Source organism: Macaca thibetana, chromosome 1, assembly GCF_024542745.1.
Source record: "Macaca thibetana thibetana isolate TM-01 chromosome 1, ASM2454274v1, whole genome shotgun sequence".
Taxonomy (NCBI): domain Eukaryota; kingdom Metazoa; phylum Chordata; class Mammalia; order Primates; family Cercopithecidae; genus Macaca; species Macaca thibetana.
In genome coordinates, this window is record NC_065578.1 from 138749186 (window position 1) to 138755613 (window position 6428).

The 6428-nt window shown below is 42.4% G+C and overlaps 1 long non-coding RNA gene across 1 annotated transcript in view; it reads right to left on the reverse strand.

The window, feature by feature from the left end:
* LOC126937492 (uncharacterized) overlaps nucleotides 1-6428 on the reverse strand; it is an 88138-nt gene that overhangs the window by 54721 nt on the left and 26989 nt on the right. The gene's annotated exons all lie outside the window — the stretch shown is intronic.

Here is a 6428-nt window from a genome sequence, read left to right on the forward strand (position 1 = left end):
ATAAAAAGATGTTCAACCTCGGTGATTAGGGCAATCTAAATTAAAACCACAATGCAGTATCACTACATGCCTATCAGACTGATAAAATAAAAAATGCCAAATTCTGGCAAGGATGTGGGAAAAACTGGATCACTCCTACATGGCTGGCAGGAATGTAGAATGGGATAGCTACTCTGGAAAATATTTTGGCATTTTCTTTTAAAACTAAAAGTGCACTTACCATACAACCCAGCAATTGCACCCTTGGGCATTTATCCTAGGCAAATGAAAACCTATACACACTCTGAAATCTATACATGAATGTTGATAACAACTCTATTTGTAATAGCCAAGAACTTGATACCACCCAAATGTCCTTCAATGTATAGATGGTTGAAGAAACTGTAGTACATCCATACCACAGATACTACTCTGCAACATAAAGGAAAAAACTATTGATAGAATTCAGCCTTGGCTGGTTCTCAAGGGAATTATGCTGATTGATTTTTTTTAAAAAGCTACACACTGTATGACACTACATAAGTGATTCCATTTATGTAATGTATTTGAATAACAATATTAAAAGATGGAGAACAGATGAGTGGCTGCTGGGGTTATGGACTGGGGAGAAAGAAGGTAAATGTGACAAGGCATCAGGGAGGCTTATGGTGATGAAATGGGTCTGTATCTTGATTGTGGTAGCAATTACACAAAGCTACACATACAATAAAACTGCATAGAACTACATACACACACAAATGAGTGCATGTGTAACTGGTAAAATCTGACTAACCCCTATGGATTTTACCAATGCCAATTTCTGGGTTTTTGTTGGTTTTTTTTTTTTTTTTTTTTTTTTTTTTTTTTTTTTTGAGACGGAGTCTCGCTCTGTCACCCAGGCTGGAGTGCAGTGGCCGGATCTCAGCTCACTGCAAGCTCCGCCTCCTGGGTTTACGCCATTCTCCTGCCTCAGCCTCCGAGTAGCTGGGACCACAGGCGCCCACCACCTCGCCCGGCTAGTTTTTTGTATTTTTTAGTAGAGACGGGGTTTCACCGTATTAGCCAGGATGGTCTCAATCTCCTGACCTCATGATCCGCCCGTCTCGGCCTCCCAAAGTGCTGGGATTACAGGCTTGAGCCACCGCGCCCGGCCTTTTGTTTGTTTTTTGTGTTTTTTTGAGATGGAGTTTCGTTCTCATCACCCAGGCTGGAATGCAATGGCGAGATCTCGGCTCACTGCAGCCTCTGCCTCCCAGGCTAAAGCGATTCTCCTGCCTCAGCCTCCTGAGTAGCTGAGATTACAGGGTCCTGCCACCATGCCTGGCTAATTTTTGTATCTTTAGTGGAGATGGGGTTTCACCATGTTGGCCAGGCTGGTCTCAAACTCCTGACATCAGGTGATCCAACCCGCCTCGGCCTCCCAAAGTGCTGTGGTTACAGCCGTGAGCCACCACACCCGCCCAATTTCCTCATTTTGATATGATATGTAGTTATGCAAAATGTCAACATTGAGGGGGGAGGGGTGAAGGATGCACAGGACCTTTCTATACATTTATTTGCAACATCCTGTTTATAATTATTTCAAAATAAAACATCTAAAAAAGAAAACTGGCTGTTTGAGCAAAAATAATAATATAGGCTGGGGTTTATAACAAATGTGTAAGTAAAACATACGACAACAACAGCATAAAAGCTAGGAGGAGGGAAACAAAGGTAGACTCCTGTAAAGTTGTTATATGTGAAGTGATACAGTATAACTTGAAGGTAGACTGTGATGAGTTAAAGATAATTCTAACCAGCCAGACACGGTGGCTCACACCTGTAATCCCAGCACTTTGGGAGACCGAGGCGGGCAGATGACGTGAGGTCGGGAGTTTGAGACTAGCCTGACCAACATGGAGAAACCCCGTCTCTATTAAAAATACAAAATCAGCTGGGCGTGGTGGCACATGCTTGTAATCCCAGCTACTTGGGAGGCTGAGGCAGGAGAATCGCCTAAATCCCGGGAGGTGGAGGTTGCAGTGAGCCAAGATGGTGCCATTGCACTCCAGCCTGGGCAACAAGAGCGAAACTCCATCTCAAAAAAAAAAAAAACAAAGATAATTCTAACCATCTTGGCTGGGTGCCTCAGGTTACGCCTCTAATCTCAGCACTTTAGGTGGCTAAAGTGGGAGGGTCGCTTGAGTCCAGGAGTTTCAGACCAGCCTGAGCAACACGGTGAGGCTGTCTCTACAAAAAATCAAAAAATCAACTGGGCCTAGTGGTACACACCTGTGGGCCCAGCTACATGGGAGGCTGAGGTGGGAGTATTGCTTGAGCCCAAGAATTAATGACTGCAGTGAGCTGTAATCACACCACTGCATTTCAGCCTGGGCAATAGAACAAGACCCTGTCTCTAAAATAAAATAAAATAAAATATTTTAAGAAAAGAAGAGCAAAGCTGGAAGACTTATGCTACCTGACTTCAAGATTTATTTAAAAGCTACAGGAATCAAAACTGTGTGGTTTGGTATAAATAAGGAACATAGATAAATGGAACAGAATATGGAAATCAGAAATAGATCCACACATAAATGGAGAACTAATTTTTTACAAAGGTGCCAAGGCAATCCAGTGGAGAAAGGATAGCTTTTTCAACAAACAGTTCTGGAACAATTAGATACCCACATGCAAAAAAGAAAGAAATGAACTTTGATCCATAACTCACACCATACATAAAAATTAGCTTAAAGTCAGGCAAGGGAAAGTATTACCTATTCAAAAATTAAACTAACTAGCTGGGTGCACTGGCACATGCCTGTAGTATCAGCTACCTGGGAGGCTGAGGCAGAAGGATCCCTTGAGCCTAGGAGTTTAAGAACAGCCTGGGCAACATAGAGAGACCCCGTCTCAAAAAAAAAAAAAAAAAATTCAAAATAGAGTATTGACCTAAATGAATAACCTAAAACTATAAAACTTCTAAAAGAAAACACTGGAGAAAACTTTTGTGGCCTTGGGGCAAAGATTACTTAGATAAGACACCAAGAGCATAACCCATAAAAAATAAATATAAAGTGAACTCCATCAAAATTTAAAGGTTAAGCTCTTCAAAAGATACTTCTAAAAGAATGAAGACAATCCAGGTCGGGCATGGTGGCTCATGCCTGTAATCCCAGAACTTTGGGAGAGTGAGGCAGGCGTATCACAAGATCAGGAGTTCGAGGCTAGCCTGGCCAATATGGTGAAACCCTGTCTCTACTAAAAATACAAAAATTAGCCAGGCATGGTGGCATGTGCCTGTAGTCCCAGCTACTTGGGAGGCTGAGGCAGGAGAATCGCTTGAACCTGGGAGGCAGAGGTTGCAGTGAGCTGAGATCACACCACTGGACTCCAGCCTGGGCAACAGAGCAAGACTACCTCTTAAAAAAAAAAAAAAAAAAAAAAATGAACATAACACAATCAATAAGCTGGGAGAAAATCTTCACGAAGCACATATCTGATAAAAGATTTGTATTCAGGCCAGGCACAGCGGCTCACGCCTGTAATCCCAGCACTTTGGGAGGCTGAGGCGGGCAGATCACCTGAGGTTGGGAGTTCGAAACCAGCCTAACCAACATGGAGAAATCCCGTTTCTATTAAAAAATACAAAATTAGCTGGGCGTGGTAGCGCATGCCTAACCCCAGCTACTCAGGAGGCTGAGGCAAAAGAATCGCTTGAACCTGGGAGGTGGAGGTTGCTATGAGCCGAGATTGTGCCGTTGCACTCCAGCCTGGGCAACAAGAGTGAAACAACGTCTCAAAAAAAAAAAAAAAAAAAAAAAAAAAAAAAAAAAGACTTGTATTCATGCTAATAACTCTAAAAATTAACAACAAGAAAACAACACAATTTTTTAAATGGCCAAAGGATTTTTAACAAAACATTTTAACAAAAAACTGACCATCCCAAGAGTCAGCAAGGATATGAAGAAACCAGACTCTCACACATCATCGGGAATGGAAACAGTACAAGCACTTTGTAAAACATTTTGGTAGCTTTTTTAAAAGTTAAATAGGCGGGGCAAGGTGCCTCACGCCTGTAATCCCAACACTTTGGGAGGCTGAGGCAGGTGGATCACAAGGTCAAGAGATCGAGACCATCCTGGCCAACATGGTGAAACCCCATCTCTACTGAAAATACAAAAATTAGCTGGGTGTGGTGGCACGCGCCTGTAGTCCCAGCTACTCAGGAGCCTGACACAGGAGAATTGCTTGAATCCAGGAGGTGGAGGTTTCAGTGAGCCGAGATCGCATCACTGCACTCCAGCCTGGTGACAGAGCAAGACTCTGTCTCAAAAAAAAAAAAAACATATTTTTGGAAACCAAGGCAGGAATATCACTTGAGCCCAGGTGTTTTGAGACCAGCCTAGGCAACATGGCAAAACCCTATGTCTACAATAAAAATACAAAAAATTAGCCAGGTGTGGTGGTGCATGCCTGCAGTCCCAGCTACTTGGGAGGCTGAGGTGGGAGGATCACCTGAGCCTGGAAGGTTGAGGCTCCAGTGAGCCGTGATCATGCCACCACACTTCAGCCAGGTGATAGAATGAGACCCTGTCTCAAAAAAAAAAAAAAAAAAAATTGGGTCCAGGCCCAGTGGTTCACACCTGTAATCCCAGCATTTTGAGAGGCCAAGGTGGGCGAATTGCTTGAGGCCAGGATTTCGAGACCAGCCTGGCCAACATGGCAAAACCCCATCTCTACTAAAAATACAAAAATTAGCCAGGCGTGGTGGTGGGCGCCTGTAATCCCACCTACTTGGGAGGCTGAGACAGGAGTGTCACTTGCACATGGGAGGCAGCGGTTGCGGTGACCCAAGCTTGGGCCACTGCACTCCAACCTGGGTGACAAGGCGAGACTCTGTCTCAAAAAACAAAAAAATTGAAACCTAACACTGAGGATTTTTAGGGCAGCGAAACTACTCTGTATGACACTACAATGGTGGATACATGTCATCATTAAAGGTTTGTCCAAACCCATAGAATGTACACCACCATGTGAACCCTACATTAGGGTTACATTAGAGTGAATCAACCTTACTGTAAACTATGGACTGAGTGATAATGATGTCAATGTAGGTTCACTGACAGTAACAAATGCACCAATGGCATGGATGGTGATAATGGGGGAGGGTTTACTTGGAGTGGGGCAGGGTGTATATGAGAACATCCTGTACTTTCAGCTCAATTTTGCTGTGAACCTACAACAGCTCTAAAAAATAAAGTCTATTTTTTTAAAAAAGGAAAGAAGTACTGATAAATGCTACAATGTGGATGAACATTGAAAACACCGTGCTAAGTGAAAGAAGCCAGTCACAAAAAACCATATACTGTATGACCCCATTTATATACGTCTGGAATAAGTAAATACATAGAAAAAGAAAGCACATGATTAGTGGCCTACAACTGAGGCATGTGGAGGCGAGAATGGGAAGTGACTGCGAATTGATATGGGTTTTCTTTTGGGGTGAAATACTCTAAACTTAGATTGTGGTGTTGGTTGCACAACTTTGTTAATCTACTAAAAACCAGTGAATTGTGTACACTTTAAATGGTTGAATTTTGTAGTAGGTTAAAATCTTAATAAAGATGTTTTAAAACTGTTTAAATCACTATGTTAACTGAAAAAAAGAAATGATTTATGTAAGGTATATGCATGTGAGGAAGAGATATATATTCAGAAGTAAATACCATATGTCTATAGATTCAATAAATTCCTTTTAGTTATTATCTTAAATCAGAGGTAAGCCAAGGGAAGCAAGTGTGCCTTGTGTGCTGATACTATTCTATAGAATACTGGTGTGATTATCTCCCCTAAAAGAAAGGGGAGTAAAAGTCATACTAGCTATATGTTTAAAATGTATAATGAATCAAAAATAAGTCTGTATTAAACATCCTTTGTTTAAAATTTACAATGGACGCCAGGCACAGTGGTTCATGCCTGTAATCCAAGCACTTTGGGAGGCCAAAGTGAGTGGGTCACTTGAGGTCAGGTGTTCAAGACCAGCTTGGCCAACATGGCAAAACCCCATCTCTACCAAAAATACAAAAATTAGCTGGGTGTGGTGGTGGGCGCCTGTAGTCACAGCTACTCAGGAGGCCAAGGCACAAGAATTGCTTGAACCTAGGAGGCAGAGGTTGCAGTGAGCTGAGATCGTCCCACTGCACTCCATCCTGGGCAACAGAGTGAGACTCCATCTCAAAAAAAAAAAAAAAAAAAAAATTAAAATTAAATAAAATATACAATGAATTAAGGATAAAGTCATAATAAAAATAACTGGCTGGATGCAGGGGCTCTCACCCGTAATCCCAGCTACTCAGGAGGCTGAGGTGGGAGGACTGTTTGTGCCCAGGAGTTTAAGGCCATAGTGAGCCACAGTCACGCAACTGCACTCCAGCCTGGGTGACAGAATGAGACCACATATCTTAAAAAAA